Consider the following 19249-nt stretch of genomic DNA (forward strand, 5'->3'; position numbering starts at 1 on the left):
CAAGATGCAAGCAACGATGGTTTTAATGAATGTAGTTCACAGCAGCAACATGACAGACAGACTGTACTCAGAAGGAATCCGACCCAGGAACTCGGGCGCATCTTCCGATCATAACGTGCTGAGAAAACCAGGGGAGTGTGTCCAGATGAGTAGGAAGGAGCACAGCAGATAATCCACACAAGAGAAGAGCACGGACACACGACACAACCTCAGAGAAGAAACAACGATCTGACAACAAGAAACACTGGTAACAGAACATATAAAGGGAAGATAAGTGGTTCCAGCTGGCGCAAACAATCAGGCCGAGATTGGGAAACCACGCCCACACAAACACTGGAGAGAGGAGAGAGAGAGAGAGAGAGAGAGAGCGAGAAAGAGAGACGGAGGCAGTGGATTCATGAACCGTGACAATACCCCCTAGGAACGCCTCTTGGCGTTCCCAGGCGATTTACCTGTCGATTGAAATCATCGATAAGGGAGTGATCCAGAATGTCCCTAGCAGGTACCCAACTTCTCTCCTCCGGGCCGTAACCCTCCCAGTCCACCAGGTACTGGAATCCGCGTCCCCTCCTTCTAGAGTCCAAAATACGATTGACAGAAAAGGTGGTCTCCCCATCAACAAGTCGTGGCGGCGGGGGAACCGGGACCGGCGGGTTAATGCGTGCCTGAAACACAGGTTTTATTTTAGACACATGAAAGGTAGGATGAATTCTCCTATACGCCGGAGGAAGCTTGAGCCGGACCGCCACCGGACTAATGATCCTGGTGACTCTGAACGGGCCGATAAATTTGGGGGCAAGCTTGTTCGAAACGGATCGGAGTGGAATGTTCTTAGTAGAAAGCCACACTCTTTGGCCAACGACGTATACCGGAGGCTTCGACCGGTGGCGATCGGCCTTAGCCTTGGTGCGCGCCCCCACCCGGAGAAGAGTCTCACGGGCTCTGCTCCATGCGTGACGGCACCTCTGGATGAAAGCGTGAGCGGAGGGAACAGTGACCTCGGACTCCGTACTGGGAAAGATAGGTGGCTGGTAACCTAAACTACACTCAAACGGAGAGAGACCCGTGGCTGCCACTGGCAACGAATTGTGAGCGTACTCAACCATAGAGAGTTGTTGACTCCAGGAAGAGGGATTCTTAGAAACCAAACATCGCAACACTCTCTCCAAATCTTGGTTGGCCCTCTCCGTTTGACCGTTGCTCTGGGGATGAAACCCTGAAGACAGGCTGACACTCGCTCCCAGTAACCTACAAAACTCTTGCCAAAACTTGGACACAAATTGGGGCCCCGGTCAGAAACTACGTCCATCGGCAGGCCATGTAAGCGAAAGACGTGATCCACGACAGTTACCGCTGTCTCCTTGGCAGATGGTAATTTAGGCAAGGGAATAAAATGAGCCGCCTTCGAGAACCGGTCCACCACGGTCAAAACAACCGTCTTGCCCTGGGAGGGCGGGAGGCCGGTAACAAAATCTAGCGCGATGTGGGACCAGGGTCTCGAAGGGACCGACAGCGGTTGGAGTAACCCATCTGGGGGTCGATTAGAAGTCTTCCCAGTGGCACAAACCGAGCAGGCCAAGACAAAACTGTGAATGTCACGAGCCATCAATGGCCACCAAAAGCGTTGCTTAACCAAAAAGCTAGTGCGGCTGACTCCTGGATGACACGCTACGTTGGAGCAGTGCCCCCACCGAATAACATCGGACCGACACCCTCCGGCACAAACAACCGATTAGGCGGGCAACCGGGCGGAGGCGTGACCCCTCTAAGGCCGTTTTGACCTCGATTCAACCTCCCATGTGAGTGTGGAGACCACTAGGGTCCCGGGTAGGATGCATCGGGAGTGGATGGGCGTTCGGAATGGTCAAAAATGCGAGAAAGGGAATCGGGTTTGACATTCTTGGAACCCGGGCGTACGAGAGAGAGAAGTCAAAACGTCCGAAAAGAGTGCCCACCGCGCCTGCCTGGAGTTGAGTCGCTTGGCGGTTCTGATATACTCCAAATTCTTGTGATCGGTCCAAACTATAAAAGGTACCCCGAACCCTCTAACCAATGGCGCCACTCCTCCAGTGCTAACTTCACTGCCAACAACTCTCTGTTGCCAATGTCGTAGTTGCGTTCCGCAGGTGATAACCGATGGGAAAGGAACGCGCAAGGGTGCATCTTGTCGTCAGAAGAGGAACGTTGGGAAAGTACCGCACCTACCCCCACCTCTGAAGCGTCCACCTCCACCACGAACTGACGCGAGGGATCGGGAGCTATGAGGATAGGAGCCGAAACAAAGCGGCTCTTGAGTTTGGCGAATGCAGCCTCGGCTGTATCGGACCACCTGAACGTCACTCTGGGAGAGGTTAAGGCGGTAAGAGGAGCGACTATCTGGCTAAAGTTGCGAACGAAACGCCGGTAGAAATTGGCGAATCCCAGAAACCTCTGTAGGGCCTTACGGGAATCTGGGCTTGGCCAATCCACCACAGCCTTAACCTTGTCGGGATCCATGCGAATACCTTCAGTCGAGACGATGTAACCTAGGAATGGAACGGATTGTGCATGAAAAATGCATTTCTCCGCCTTGACAAAAAGTCCATTCTCCAGCAACCTCTGAAGCACTCGTCTGACGTGTTGAGCGTGTTCCTGGATAGAAGAAGAAAAAATCACTATGTCATCCAGGTAAACATATATGAACTGATCAATCATATCTCTCAGCACGTCATTGACGAGTGCCTGGAAAACCGCTGGGGAGTTGGATAGCCCAAAAGGCATGACCAAATATTCGAAGTGCCCTCTGGGGGTGTTAAACGCGGTCTTCCATTCGTCCCCTCCCTTATGCGAACCAAATGATATGCATTACGTAAATCCAACTTAGTGAACACGGATGCTCCTGTAACCTTTCAAAGGCGGAGGACATCAACGGTAAGGGATAGGTATTCTTCACTGTGATGTTATTCAACCCACGGTAATCAATGCAAGGACGCAGAGATCCGTCCTTCTTCCCCACAAAGAAGAACCCCGCCCCGCTGGAGAAGAGGAAGGACGAATGAATTTAGATGCCAGAGAACCAGAGATGTATCTCTCCATAGCCTCCTCTCAGGAACAGAAAGTGAATATAACTTGCCTTTAGGCGGAGACTCACCTGGCAATAATTAAATTGCACAGTCATAGGGACGATGCGGAGGAAGGGAAGCAGCACGGGACTTACTGAACACCTCCTTCAGGTCGAGGTATTCAACGGGCACGTTAGACAAATCCACTGCCTCCTCTAGAAACACAGAATCAGACACAGACGAACAAGCAGACACTAAACAGGACTCAAGACACTTGTTACTCCACATGGATATAGAGTTATGACCCCAGTCAACTCTGGGGTTGTGTTGGGTGAGCCAAGGGTGGCCGAGAACTAATGGTGCAAGGGGTGAGTCCATAAGTAGGAATGATAGTGTCTCAGTGTGATTGCCAGAAGTGATGAGTGTGATAGGTTCAGTGGTGTGAGAAATGTTGGGGAGTTCTTGACCATTGAGAGCGTTGACGGATATCTTGTGCGTGAGTGAGGTGATAGGGATCTGGAGTTTGTGAGCGAGCTTGAAGTCCATGAAATTACCCTCTGCTCCTGAGTCCAGTAAGGCTTGGGTGTCGTGCGTGTGGGTGGCCCATCTTAGTCTTACCGGGAGGAGAGTAGATGATGAGGTCTTCTCTGTGGTGACACCACCCGATAGTAGCCTCATGTTTACTACCGGGCCTGATCTTTTACCGGGCAGGAGTGGATAAAGTGGCCCGCTCTACCACAGTAGAGACAGAGTCCTTGGGATCTCCGCTCTCCCTCTCTTCCCGGGAGAGGCGAGCTCTCCCCAGCTGCATGGGTTCGTGAGCGGAGGCTGAACTGGCCGTGTTCCCGACGCTGGCATGCCAGCCCTCCGTGTCGTTATACGGTCTGTTAGGGCATGCTCGGCGGCCAATACGACTCAGACGAGCGTCGACCCTCAGGGCTAGTTCCACTAGTCCATTTAAACTCCTGGGAAGGTCCAGAACATAAATCTCCTTCTGATCCGGTCCTCCAGCCCATGCAGGAACATGTCCCACTGCGCCTCCTCGTTCCACTGACACTCAGCGGCCAGAGTGCGGAATTGGATGGAGTATTCCGATACTGAATGGTCTCCTTGGCGAAGGTCAGCGAGTAGTCTGGCCGTCTCCCTACCCGCCACGGCCCGATCGAAGACCCTTCTCATCTCCTCGGAGAGTGTCTGGAAAGAGGTGCAGCATGGGTCCTGGTTCGCCCACACCGCCGTTCCCCAGAGAGACGCTTTGCCTGATAGCAGTGTGAGTACGAATGCTACCTTAGACTGTTCACGGTTGAAGGTCCGTGGCTGCAACGAGAAATGCATGGAACATCTCGTAAGAAAAGCTCTGCAATAGTCAGGATCACCTGAATAACCCTCTGGTGTCGGTAGCCGTGGCTCTAGCTGGGAATCCGGCTCTGGCGGGGCGGGTTGAACTGCCGGTGTAGGTGGCGCAGCGGAACCCCTCAGATGTTGCAATTGTTGGGTCAGCTGGGATACCTGCGTCGAAAGGGCTTGTACTGCACGACCTGTGCTGGAGATGTTCTCCTCTTGTTGATCCATTCTCGTGATACTGCGGGAAAGGAATTGTCAGACTCGTTGAACTCGCTGCATCCATGGTCTGGTCAGATCGTTCTGTTACCACACAGAGGCGGATGCAAGATGCAAGCAACGATGGTTTTAATGAATGTAGTTCACAGCAGCAACATGACAGACAGACTGTACTCAGAAGGAATCCGACCCAGGAACTCGGGCGCATCTTCCGATCATAACGTGCTGAGAAAACCAGGGAGTGTGTCCAGATGAGTAGGAAGGAGCACAGCAGATAATCCACACAAGAGAAGAGCACGGACACACGACACAACCTCAGAGAAGAAACAACGATCTGACAACAAGAAACACTGGTAACAGAACATATAAAGGGAAGATAAGTGGTTCCAGCTGGCGCAGACAATCAGGCCGAGATTGGGAAACCACGCCCACACAAACACTGGAGAGAGAGAGAGAGAGAGAGAGAGAGAGAGAGAGAGAGAGCGAGAAAGAGAGACGGAGGCAGTGGATTCATGAACCGTGACAATGGGCTTCAATTAAAGCAGCCCCCCGCGACGCTCTGATTCAGAGGTGTTGGGTTACATTTTGGTTGAGTGCATCCAGTTGTGCAACTGACTAGGTATCCCCTTTCCCTATTAGTGTTTTATTTTCCATAATACATTTTTTAAATGTTAGAATTTTTCTTCCACGTTGACATTAGAGTATTATGTGTAGATCAATGACAACAATGACAGTTAAATTAAATAAAATTCCACTTTGTAACACAACAAAATCTGGAAAAAGTGAATATTTTCTGAAGGCCCTGTAGTGGCTAGCTAACTTGTGCCTATGTGCAACATGTAACGTTAGCTAGCTAAGAGACAAACTATGTTACCAGCAATGATCTGCAGAAAAATGGCATAAGGAAACTTCTATCTAGCTTGCTAGCTAACTTAGTTGTTAATGTTATCTGGCTCACTAGCAACCTGGTTAACATTATTCAACCTTTGTGCACCGACACCAAAGACAACTAACTACCTACCGACTATGAGTGTCCCAAATGTTTTTATTTATTTTTATTTCACCTTTATTTAACCAGGTAGGCTAGTTGAGAACAAGTTCTCATTTGCAACTGCGACCTGGCCAAGATAAAGCTTAGCAGTGTGAACAGACAACACAGAGTTACACATGGAGTAAACAATTAACAAGTCAATAACACAGTACAAAAAAAGGCGAGTCTATATACATTGTGTGCAAAAGGCATGAGGAGGTGGGCGAATAATTACAATTTTGCAGATTAGCACTGGAGTGATAAATGATCAGATGGTCATGTACAGGTAGAGATACTGGTGTGCAAAAGAGCAGAAAAGTAAATAAATAAAAACAGTGTGGGGATGAGGTAGGTGAAAATGGGTGGGTTATTTACCAATAGACTATGTATGCTCTCCTGCTTGACAGCATAGCCAGAGAGAAAGAGGCGAAGTGAGTAGGTTTACAGTCAAAATCTGTCCACGATAAGCCGACCAGAAAGCACATCACCTTCCTTCCTGCCGTTGGGACAACGACTCCCATTGTTATGGCGGAAACTCTGCCATAACCAACCAGCTGACAAAAGTGAATCCAGCAAGGCTAATGAGTCACTTTCAGGTCATGTTTTTTTGGGGGTCTTCAGACAAAGCTAATATTTCACTTTTAACATATATTGTTTTGTATTAATACAGTATATGTGTCACGTCTGCTCCCACTCTTCCCCCCCTGGCGCTTGAGGGCGCCAGGCTTGCCCTGCATCACGCACTCCTTCCATCCATTACGCATACCAGCCTTCCCTCGTCACGCGCATCAGCGATATTGGACTCACCTGGGCTCTCTCATCACCTGTTATTACCTCCCCTATATTTGCCAGTTCCCCTGCTCTGTTCCCCGCTTCTTCTTTGATTGCTTTTTGTTTGTGTTACTCGTTTGCTGACGCTGTTCCTGGCTCGTTCCCTGTCCATTCTATATTAAATGTTTTACTCCCCGTACCTGTTTCATCTCTACCGCGTTATTCCATGTGACAATATGATGTGTCAGCACACAACTGATAAAACAAGACAACACCTTTTACCTCACAATTTAAAGTTGCAATATGTAGAAATTGTTCCGCCATTTCCTAGTTGCTAAAACGTAAATATTTTGCCTAATTTCAGTTTGTGACAAATTATCATAGTACAATAATTCTCTACTATACTTTCTAAACTGCTGTGAAATATTATTTTCCATAACCAAAAATATTGTTGTTTCAGCTGGTGTACAAAACCAAAAGTAAAAACACAACTTAAGAATGGTAAGCATAGAAATAGCGCATATAGAACAGATCTACTCCTTCTTAGACTAGAATGATATATCTATAACTCACATTTTTATGTGAATTTAGTCAGGTCGGCCAAAACGTTACATATTGCCACTTTAATGTCTTACTTTACTGTAGAATGAAGTAACACCAAAATGCCATGATTTAGATTTTTATTTTGTTGAAAATAACATAAGTTTAAATATGTGCAGAAATACATGTGCCTAGAACTTGCAAAGTTCTAGTGAGCTATTGACAGGGTAAAATGTTTGCTTTATACACTCCACCACTACAATTCTTAACCCATGTTTTCATATTTTGAGAACACAGTTATGATGATCAGATTTGCCAGATCATAGAAGCTATCATAAAGTGTAACAAGAAAAGGGTTAACAATTACTATAATTGATCACTGCTGATGGTAGTAATTGTCTGACCAAAGTCTCTCTGTGTTTTGTCAGGATAGCACACCCATATTTCGCTGCTCCTATTACGGCACTTCAAGCAGTCACTTTTAACATTTAGGTTATGTCTGATTGTAGAGCTGCACCTCCCTGACCTATCTGCGCGCAGCCCCTCACTCTTTCCACCATACACATGGACAGAGGAAATTGCTCCCCTTGTATATGTTCTTCTCGCCACAGCCTGTAGAAAATCTCCTGTGAGCATCTGCTCTGCCTACTCTCTGGCCTCATCAATGTTTTATCTTGCTCCTCTCTGATCGTCGTCAGCCTTCTGGAATATCTTGTTATTTTCATGGCCATATCCGCCATCCGTTTTCTCTCACCATCCCATCAACCTTCTCTAGAGTCTTTACTCAAACTTTTGGGATTTGCATATGAACACATGATCTCCACCATATCCACCACATGATAATAGTAGAATAGTAGAAAGCAGATCATTCAGTCGACGTTCCTACCGGTACTAGACTATGGTGACGTCATCTATATGAATGCAACTGCCACTTTATTAAAGCTGTTAGATGCAGTTTAAAGCACACTTACTTTTATTATGGGCGACAGGTTTAGTACTCATATCACTGCATTCTCTACCAGAAAGTTGGTTGGCCCTCTCTGATGTCACATAGGTCGAAGCATTGTAATTCTTTTAATTTATAAAGCTCTTTTACAAAAACGTCCATATTACCTGGTCACAAGGAATTCCTTTGGTCACTGCAGTTAGCCAAAAAAGCTTTTCATTTTTGTACACCTCACTTGTGCACTAATCTGAAAATGCTCTACAATTTGATGTATTGGTGCCTCCTATTTCTGTTTGGCATTTCATATTTGTATATTTTATGTGTGTATTTTTTATATTGAAAAAGAGAAAAAATAGACCTCTGTCTCAATATGATTCCCTATCAAAATAAAGGTACAAAATAAATAAAACAATATATCTACCATGGCAGCTAGAGACAAACCGGGGAATGTTTTCACTCTCCCCTACGAACAGTTCTATAGGTTTTTGTCATGGTAGATATATTCTATGGGTAAACCACACAATTGTTTATTTTCCTGACTCATTCTTCATTGACTCATTGCCACAGTTTATCTCTTATCATGTCAGTGAGGAGATCTCCACCAAAATTGGACTCTGACCCTCAGGCTCATTCACTTTGTTTTGCATGTAATTTAAATAGCTTTCGTTCAACAGTTGCACTTATTTGTAGGGCCGGGACGATACCAATATTACACTATATGTTCCATGGAAAAAATGAAACCACGAAGCAGACCAAAGTCTTTGATCCTTTAAAAACCTGATGTTTGTAAAATAATGTGTGCTTAGAGATTGGAAAATAAATATATGTGACTCTGGATGACAACATTTATTTTTTTAAAATTTTATTTCACCTTTATTTAACTAGGCAACACAATGATGTTTGTTTCCAACATTAGGGCTGTTTTCCGAAAGAAGTTTAATCTGCTTTGTGTTTTGTTTCCTTGCCACGATACTAATGAGCATTGTGATACTGGTACCGCCCCGGCCCTATTTATTTGTTTGTGGATTTACAGCACTGAGTGTGTTTGTTTGCATGAGCTTCAATATTGAGCTGGTTCTTTCAGCATTGGTCTTTCACTGTCATTCTCTCCTAAATGCCAGGAAACAGGACTATTAATAAGTAAATTCTTCTTCATTGTCTGTATCAGGAGTCTGAAAAAGAGGGAGGCCTGTTGTCTCGTCTGAAGACCTGTATGTCTGCTAGTCTCAGTGGGACATCAACTGGAGCCCGTGGTCTGACACTCTTTGTAAAGGAGCCAACAATGGCTACATGGCATTTCACCCACTCAAAGGCATCAAGGCAGCATCAATGATTAACCACAGCCACGCTGACCGTCCAGGAGTCTAAATAAGTAACTAGCAGAGAAACATCAGATTCTTTAGAGAAAGCCTTCACAGTTCCCACTTCAAGGGAATATGTCTTCACAAAGCGCCCTTTCCTTTTCTGACGAATTTTCATAATTCAGATAGGTATTATTGTACGGTAGGTGGGTTTTATTTATCCCGTAAGGCCACCTACGGGGCCACGCACGACTCCAACTCAATCATCACGTTTGCTGACGACGTGTTACTGGTAGGCCTGATCACCAACAATGACGAGACAGCCTACAGGGAGGAGGTTAGAGCCCTGGCAGAGTGGGGCCAGGATAATAACCTCTCCCTCAATGTCAACAAAACCAAGGAGCGCATTATGGACTACAGGAGACAGAAGGGAGAGCACACACCCATTGTTATCGACAGGACTGCAGTAGGGAGGGTAAAAAGCTTCAAGTTTCTTGGACCTGACAAGGACCTCACAAGAACCTGACATTGTCCCATCCACTGGCAGCCCGCTCATTAAGCAGGATTAGGCGGCCGCCTATGGCACCAGATTGACGAGGGTGTCATTTTCTGAGCTAAACTGGCCAAGACGCACCTCCAATAACAACACATAAAACCTCACATAATTCTAGGCGTAGGCGTAGGTCACACGTCAGTACTTCACAGGAGCGCCATTTGAACGTAAACTTTTTTTTTTATTAAAATGAGTTTATTGCCAGAAATGCCTGTGAACTTTCATCTTCCTTAATAACCAACTGGTATGCCAACTGTAAATACGAATGCAATTGTTAAATTACGAGCCTAGTTGGTTTAGCGAATTTGAAAAAGTTAGCAACCGTCCTGCCAGCCATGATTGGCTGAGATAATGGATGGGCTGAACATGCTTTTCTGTCTATAATATGCTGGTCAGTATGTGTAGTTTTTTTGAAAGACATCACATAGTAGAACTGCGCAAGTGTTGCTCTCCACTTTCTGGAGGACTGAGTTTTGAAATCAGTGGAATTAGAGTATGATAGCTAGGGAGATTGCAATCAAACGCTATAATTCTTGCCAATATGCAGACAGTCGAAAAGAGAACACATAGAAGGCCCCAGATTACATCTTCAAACTAAGGGTAACCTTGGCATCCGTGGTTACCCTTAGTGGATGCGTCCATCCATGTATATGGGTAAGAGAGTCTAGCTAGTTACATTTTCAGATATTACACGTTTCTAATTTTGTCAGAAAGTCATTTTAATTTCAATAATTTAAATTTTAATTGAGCCTTTATTTCACTAGGCAAGACAGTTAAGAACAAATTCTTATTTACAATGATTGCCTACCCCGGCCAAGCCCTAACCCGGACAATACTGGGCCAATTGTGCGCCACTCTATGGGACTCCCAATCACGGAGTGGGCAATCAATTCACAGCTGGGGGCCGAAGGTGGTCTATAGCAAGCAGCAATGGTAAGAGACTTGTTTCTGGAGAGGTGGATATTTTAAAGCAGAAGCTTAACTTGTTTGGGCACAGACCTGGATAGTAATACAGAACACTGCAGGCTATTCCTGCTGTAAATTGCAACTCCGCCCCCTTTGGCAGTTCTATTTTTGTCGGAAAATATTATAGTTAGGGACGGAAATTTCAGGGGTTTTGGTGGTCTTCCTAAGCCAGGATTCAGACAGCTTTGCACACTTTTGAAGAAACTTTCAAAGTTGTTGAAATATTCCGAATTGACTGACCTTCATGTCTTAAAGTAATGATGGTCTGTTGTTTCTCTTTGCTTATTTGAGCTGTTCTTGCCATAATAGGGACTTGGTCTTTAACCAAATAGGGCTATCTTCTGTCTACCACCCTTACCTTGTCACAACACAACTGATTGGGTCAAAATGTCAGGACCCATTTACGAACCTGGGTCTCCGGAGTGAGAAACAGTCACTTAACCAACTGAGCCACGAATAGTCAGCAGAACCCAGAAGATGAGGCAGACACAGCAGTACTTAAGACGGTGTATTTAATAAAGTAAAAAGGAGAAGTCCTTAAATACAAAAATGGCAAATCCAAAAAGTGGTAGGAATAGCACAAAAAAGCCTCAAGAGACACTCAAAAACAAAAACAGAATTCCACAAGAGCATCCACCGGAATCGACAGGAAAACACAGAACACTAGGGCTGGGTGCTAACATACAAACACAGAGCACAGAACTGAGGGAAACTAAGGGTTTAAATACAATCAGGGGAAACGAGGTACAGGTGCAAATAATAATGGGGAACAAGGGAAAAAACATAAGGTCAAAAAGCACAATGGGGGCATCTAGTGACCAAAACCCGGAACAACCCTGGCCAAATCCTGACAGAATCCCCCCTAGGAACGGCTCCTGACGTTCCTACCAGCTCTCTCAGGGTGGAGGGCCCTGAACTGACGAATGAGGTCAGGATCCAGGATGTCTTTGGCAGGAACCCAGGAGCGCTCCTCGGGACCGTAGCCTTCCCAGTCCACCAGATACTGCCAGGACCGCTGCACCCGGCGGGAATCCAGTATCCGATGGACGGTATAAGCCGGCTGGCCTCCAATGACACGAGGCGGAGGGGAGGTCTGTCTGCCGGGACAAGGGGAGAAAAAACAACAGGTTTTAACAATGAAATGTGAAATGTGGGATTAATCTTAAGGGATCTGGGTAAGTGTAGGCGATAAGAAACTGGGTTAACTCTCCTGGCAACCTTGAAGGGACCGATGTATTTTTGGGACAGCTTGCGAGACTCCACCCGTAGAGGTAAGTTTCTTGTGGAGAGCCAGACTCTCTGGCCGGGGCGCAGGGTAGGCCCGGGACGGCGACGTCTGTTGGCTTGTTGTTGGTACCTCTGTGAGGAACGCATAAGATTAAGACGGGTCTTCCTCCACATAAGCCGACAGCGACTGACGAACTTCAAGGCTGAAGGCACTCTGACTTCTGCCTCCTGGTCCGGGAACAATGGAGGAGCATAGCCAAACTGACACTCGTGCGGGGACATACCAGTGGAGGAGGAGCGCAAGGTGTTGTGCGCGTATTCGGCCCAAACAATAAAGGATGACCATGTGGACGGGTTGTCACGAGTCATACATCGGAGGGTGGTTTCCAGCTCTTGATTCATCCTCTCTGTTTGGCCGTTGGACTCCGGATGGTACCCTGAAGATAGACTGGCAGAAGCCCCCATGAGTTGGCAGAAGGCCTTCCAAAACCTTGAGGCGAACTGGGGACCTCTGTCAGAAACCATATCTTGAGGAATGCCGAAGACTCGGAACACATGATTAATTACCAACTCAGCCGTTTCCTTGGCAGAAGGTAACTTAGTCAGAGGGACGAACCTGGCCGCCTTTGAAAACCCGTCGATTATGACTAGGATAGTAGTATTGCCATGGTATGGAGGAAGTCCAGTAATAAAGTCCAATGAGATATGGGACCAGGGTGTGTGGGGAACAGGTAAAGGGTGAAGGAGTCCTTGAGGGCGGAGGTCAGAAGATTTGCCCTGGCAGCACACGGGACAGGCATTGACGAAAGTGGCAACGTCTTCTCTTATGGTAGGCCACCAGAACTTACGCTGGATGAACTCCAAGGTGCGACCTACGCCCGGATGACAGGTGAGGCGAGAGGAGTGCCCCCACAGAAGGACCTGAGTCCTCACTGCCTTGGGGACAAACAACCGATTGGCAGGACCTCCTTTCGGGTCCGGTTCGCTAGCTTGAGCACGTCTCACGGTATCCTCAACTTGCCACGAGATCGGAGCCACAATCTTAGCAGCAGGAAGGACAGGCATGTCCGTGTCATCTCGAATGGCAGGAGCGTAGACTCGGGACAGGGCATCCGGTTTGAGATTCTTCGACCCGGGCCGATAGGTGAGGATAAACTGGAATCGATTGAAGAAAAGAGACCATCTAGCTTGTCTAGAGTTCAACCGCTTCGCCTGCTGGATATACTCCAGATTTTTGTGGTCCGTAAGCACTTGAAACGGGTGAGAAGCCCCTCGAGCCAGTGTCTCCATTCCTTCAATGCCATCTTAACCGCTAGGAGTTCACGATCCCCCACATCGTAGTTCCTCTCAGTCGGGGTAAGCCGGTGTGAGAAGAAAGCGCACGGATGAAGCTTCTTGTCTTCACCCCTCTGAGACAGGACAGCTCCAACACCAACCTCTGATGCGTCTACCTCCACCACAAATGGTTCATCCGTAGTCGGTAGTATCAGGATGGGAGCAGAGAGAACGCGCTGCTTGAGTCCTTGGAAGGCCGTCTCAGCTTCTCTTCCCCACAAAAACCTTGCATTGCCACCCTTGGTTAAAGCTGAGAGAGGGGCTGCCACCAAGCTGAAGTTCTTGATGAACTTGCGGTAAAAGTTTGTGAAGCCCAGGAAACGCTGAACTTCCTTAACGGATTTGGGGTGGGCCAATCCGCTACCGCCCCTACCTTCCTGGGGTCCATTTGGACTCGACCGGGTTCCACTACAAATCCCAGGAATTGTACTCGGGATGAATGGAATTCACATTTTTCCGGCTTAACGTACAGATGGCTGTCCAGGAGGCGTTTGAGTACTTGTCTGACATGCTTAGTGTGTTCTTGAAGGGAGCTCGAAAAGATGAGGATGTCATCCAAGTAAACGAACACAAAAATGTTAAGCATATCCCTAAGCACATCGATTATGAGCGCTTGGAACACCGCTGGGGCGTTGGTCAGGCCGAAGGGCATCACCAAGTATTCATAGTGACCAGTAGGCGTGTTGAAAGCGGTCTTCCACTCGTCACCAGGTCTGATCCGCACAAGATGGTATGCGTTCCGCAGGTCAAGCTTAGTGAAAACAACTGCTTCCTGGAGCAGCTCGAAGGCTGTGGCCATAAGGGGTAGCGGGTAACGGTTACGGACGGTTATGGCATTGAGTCCCCGGTAGTCGATGCAAGGACGTAATCCACCGTCTTTCTTGGCCACAAAGAAAAACCCTGCTCCCGCCGGGGAGGTGGATGGACGCATGAGGCCTGCTTCCAGAGCGTCCTTGATGTAGGTATCCATAGCAGCTCGTTCGGGTGGAGATAGGGAAAAGATCCGACCCCTGGGGGGCAAGTGCCCGGAAACAGGTCGATGGGGCAATCGTAAGGTCTATGGGGTGGTAGCATGGTGGCCCTCTGTTTGCTAAACACCAGTTTGAGGTCATGGTAACACTCGGGAACTCGGGTCAGGTCGATGGATTCTAAAGACTCGGGAGTAGAACTCGGGGAATTCTGGAAAATACAAGTAGCTTGGCACGTAGGACCCCACTGCTTGATAGTGCCCACAGACCAGTCGATGTGAGGGTTATGGCTGTGAAGCCAGGGGTATCCAAGGACGAGAGGGAACTCGGAACAGGAGATCAAATGAAAGTTCATCAATTCCTGGTGTTGTGAAACTGAAAGTCGCAAGGAGGTAGTGACATGAGTGACAAGTCCAGATCCCAAAGGGCTTCCATCCAATGTAGTGACCCTCATGTGTTCACTTAGAGGTTCAGAGGGAACGCCATTCTCCTTCGCCCAGACACCATCCATGAAGTTACCTGCGGCTCCAGAGTCTACCAAGGCTTGAAGGTGAAGCTTGTGGTTGTCCCAGGAGAGGGTGACTGGAATGAGCAGACGGGAGTTGGACGGATGGGAGGAGGTTATGTTTCCCGTTACAGTTCCCCCGGTCTGTACGGGACAGAGCGTTTCCCTGGAGCCCGGGACACGTGGAACGGAAATGGCCCGGTTTGCCGCAATATAGACAGCGTCGCTCCCTCATCCGGCGGTCTCTCTCAGCCTGGGAGATGCGTCCAATCTGCATGGGTTCCGATGGAGCCAGCGAGGATAAAGGTGGGGACTCGGAGCTGGGACTGATAGGGGCTAGAGGTCTACGGTTGAGTTCTCTCTCTCTCAGACGCTGGTCAATGCGTGAGGCCAACTTGATCAGGGACTCGAGATTGTCCGGTGGTTCCCGAGTGGCCAGTTCATCTTGGATAGTGTCGGAAAGGCCTTTCAGAAAGCACACCGTGAGCGCCTCGTTGTTCCAGCCACTTGCTGCTGCCACCGTGCGGAACTGGATGGCATAGTCCGTCACGCTGCGCCAACCTTGGTGGAGAGTCAGGAGCTGTTTGGCTGAGTCAGAACCACTGCTTGGGCCTTGAAACACTCGTTTGAATTCCTCAGCAAAGGCAGAGTAGCTGGCACAGCAGGAACTATGGGCATCCCACACAGCAGTAGCCCAGGCCAGGGCTTTTTCCGACAGCAGGGTGATGATATAAGCGATCTTAGACCGGTCGGTGGGAAACGACGAGGGTTGTAGCTCAAAGGAGAGAGAACATTGGGTGAGAAACCCTTTACAAGCACTTGGATCACCTGAGAACCGTTGGGGAGGTGGAAGACGAGGTTCAGCCAGGGGGTTAACTGCCATGGGTACGTGAATCTGAGGTACTGGGATGGGAACTGTTGCCGGGGTAAGACGATCAGATATTTGCTTAATGGAAGTCAGCATCTCCGACAGAAGATGAGAATGTCTAGCCATTAAGGCCTCTTGCTGAACCAGGGCGGCTTCGTGGCGTTGGACAGTCTCCTGGTGGTGGGACAGCATGGCAAAAAGGTCCTGGGAACTGGCTGCCTCTGGGTTCATTTTTGGCTCTGTGTTTCTGTCAGGACCCGGTTACGAACCTGGGTCTCCGGAGTGAGAAACAGTCACTTAACCAACTGAGCCACGAATAGTCAGCAGAACCCAGAAGATGAGGCAGACACAGCAGTACTTAAGACGGTGTATTTAATAAAGTAAAAAGGAGAAGTCCTTAAATACAAAAATGGCAAATCCAAAAAGTGGTAGGAATAGCACAAAAAAGCCTCAAGAGACACTCAAAAACAAAAACAGAATTCCACAAGAGCATCCACCGGAATCGACAGGAAAACACAGAACACTAGGGCTGGGTGCTAACATACAAACACAGAGCACAGAACTGAGGGAAACTAAGGGTTTAAATACAATCAGGGGAAACGAGGTACAGGTGCAAATAATAATGGGGAACAAGGGAAAAAACATAAGGTCAAAAAGCACAATGGGGGCATCTAGTGACCAAAACCCGGAACAACCCTGGCCAAATCCTGACACAAACGCATTAAGAAGGAAAGAAATTCCACAAATTAATATTTAACAATGTGTTCCAGGTGATTACCTCATGAAGCTGGTTGAGAGAATGCCAAGAGTGTCCCTGTCGTCATCAAGGCAAAGGGTGGCTACTTTGAGAAATATAAAATAAAACCCTTTTTTGGTTACTACATGATTCCATATGTGTTATTTCATAGTTTTGATCTTCGCTATTATTCTAAAATGTAGAAAAATAAAGAAAAACCCTTGAATGAGTATGTGTGTTCAAGATTTTGACTGGTACTGTATATATATTTTTCTATTTTTCTGAGAAGCCTTTGCATCCATGAATACATGCCACTGCACTCGACAGAGCTCGCCCTAATATGTCTATTGTTGCACATATCATACTTGGTATATCTTATGTTCGTTCATCCCTTGCACAGATTGTATAGTGTTATTTGTTGCACCCTCGACAACCACTGTGATTATTATTATTTGACCCTGCTGGTCATCTATGAACATTTGAACATCTTGGCCATGTTCTGTTATAATCTCCACCCGACACAGCCAGAAGAGGACTGGCCACCCCTCATAGCCTGGTTCCTCTCTACGTTTCTTCCTAGGTTCTGGCCTTTCTAGGGAGTTTTCCTAGCCACTATGCTTCTACACCTGAATTGCTTGTTGTTTTGGGGTTTTAGGCTGGGTTTCTGTACAGCACTTTGACATCGGCTGATGTAAGAAGGGCTTTATAAATACATTTGATTGATTTGGACTGTAATTTGAATTTGTTCTAACATTTCTACTGCATTGCTTGAGGAGCATTTCGCTGCATCCGAAATAACATCTGCTTATTTGTGTATGCAACCAATACATTTTTGTTTATTTTGATTTGTGTGAGGAACTGGTCTAAGGACACATAGAGCTCATATGGAAGGTTCAGGGGTCATTACACATGCTAGAGAAGTCTCTTGACAGGACCTCTGTCTTCAGCATCAAGATAAATTAGGTTTTGGAGTTTTTCAATGACTGTATTTGTGTATGCTGGGTTTTCTCTAAAGTTAAGTAGATTCTGTTTTGTCTGGTTTCCTGTTTTTATCAAGATACTCTTCCATCCTCCATCCAGGATTTTCTGGTTTAACACTTTAGGCTTTCAATAATACAGGTAATTTGTAGTTCGGTACGTTCATCTTCTATATTTGGAAAATTGATGTCACTTGGTCTTGGATAGTAATTAGAGTATAATATGTGTAGATCGTCAGTAAGTCTATGTCTGGTAACAGTAATGTTAAGGAATTACCGTCATGTGTTTTGAAGGGCTCTGTTGCTGTATATGACAAAACTGAAATGCTGAATTGTTTCAATGAGCACTTTGTATCATCTGGTAGGCTGTTTGATTCAGTATCCTCTGTCTCTGCACAACCCTGTGTGGATGAACCAGTGAGAGCTCTTCAAACTTTTAGCTTTTAGCCATTCTCAGTGCAGGTGGTACATAAAGCCCTGAAATCCTTAGATCAGAGAAAGCCTGCAGGTTCTTATCTTTTGGATCCCTGCTTTTTAAATCTGGCAGCTGATTTCATAGCGGAACCACTTACATATCTGTTCAATCTAACCCTGGAATGTAATGAAATTCCAAAGATCAGGAAATCAGCATTTGTCCTACCACTTTTAAAAGGAGGAGATCCAACTCTTTTTAATTAATTATAGGCCAATCTCAAAGCTGTCACCCCTGGTGAAAATACTTGAAACCCTTGTGAGTGAACAGCTAAGAGAGTTTTTATTTACTAACTCTATTTTATCAATGTACCAATTGGGCTTCAGGAAGAAGCATAGCACAATTACAGCAGCCATGAAGGTTTTAAATGATATCACTGAAGCCCTTGACAAAAAACAGCACTGTGTCTTACTTTTTACTGATACAGTTGGTCATCCTATACTAAGGCAGAGATTGTCGAGTGTAGGTCTTTCAGAGCATGCAGTTACATGGTTTGCTAACTATCTGTCTTATAGAACTCAGTGCACTCAATTTGATAGCTTACGTCTGTTAAATTGTCTGTCTTTAATGGTGTGCCCCAAGGCTCTGTACATGGTCCTCTCTTATTCACTATTTATATAAATGATTTAGACAAAAATGTCCAAAATGCGCAACTTCATTTTTATGCTGATGATACTGTTATTTACTGTTGTGCCTCGTCTCTTACAAAAGCTTTCCAGAACTTGCAAACTGCTTTTTATACTGTTCAACATATCTTGTGTCAATTGAAGCGTATCCTCAATACTGAGAACTAAAATAATGGTGTTTTGTAAAGCAAGAAATAGACCTCTGAACCTTTCACCTATTACTACCTGTCAGGACAAGGAGATTGAGGTTGTAACCTCATATAAATATCTTGGAATTTTAATTGATGACGGCCTCTCTTTCAAATTGCATAATTGAAGCTGAAATTGTAACGACTTTCTTCTGTTGAAGGAGGAGCGGACCAAAATGCAGCGTGATGGTTACTCATGTTTATTGAATGAAAGACTAGACGTGAAATAACTGAACATGAACAAAAACAACAGACGGAAACGTGAACAAAACTATACAGCCTGTCTGGTGAAACTAAACACAGAGACAGGAACACTCACCCACGAAAACACTCAAAGAATATGGCTGCCTAAATATGGTTCCCAATCAGAGACAACGATAATCACCTGACTCTGATTGAGAACCGCCTCAGGCAGCCATAAACTACGCTAGACATCCCACAAAACCCCAAGACAAAAACACACCACAATAACCCATGTCACACCCTGGCCTGACCGAATAAATGAAGAATAAACATAATATATTTCGACCAGGGCGTGACAGAAATTGGGATTTTATTTTAGGAATAAGGCCTGTTTTTCTTTTGAAGCCAGAAGGAGGCTCGTATCAGCTACATTTATGCCCTTACTAGACTATGGGG

At 46.4% G+C, this 19249-nt stretch overlaps 1 long non-coding RNA gene across 1 annotated transcript; it reads right to left on the reverse strand.

The window, feature by feature from the left end:
- Nucleotides 1-1707, reverse strand: LOC135504437 (uncharacterized). The gene is made up of 2 exons (XR_010450129.1): nt 453-1707; nt 1-333 (listed from the first exon to the last, which is right to left on the reverse strand). It is a non-coding gene; the product is annotated as an uncharacterized LOC135504437 (long non-coding RNA).
- Between the last annotated feature and the right edge of the window lie 17542 nt (nt 1708-19249).

This window comes from Oncorhynchus masou, chromosome 18 (genome assembly GCF_036934945.1).
Source record: "Oncorhynchus masou masou isolate Uvic2021 chromosome 18, UVic_Omas_1.1, whole genome shotgun sequence".
NCBI classification, from domain to species: Eukaryota; Metazoa; Chordata; class Actinopteri; order Salmoniformes; family Salmonidae; genus Oncorhynchus; species Oncorhynchus masou.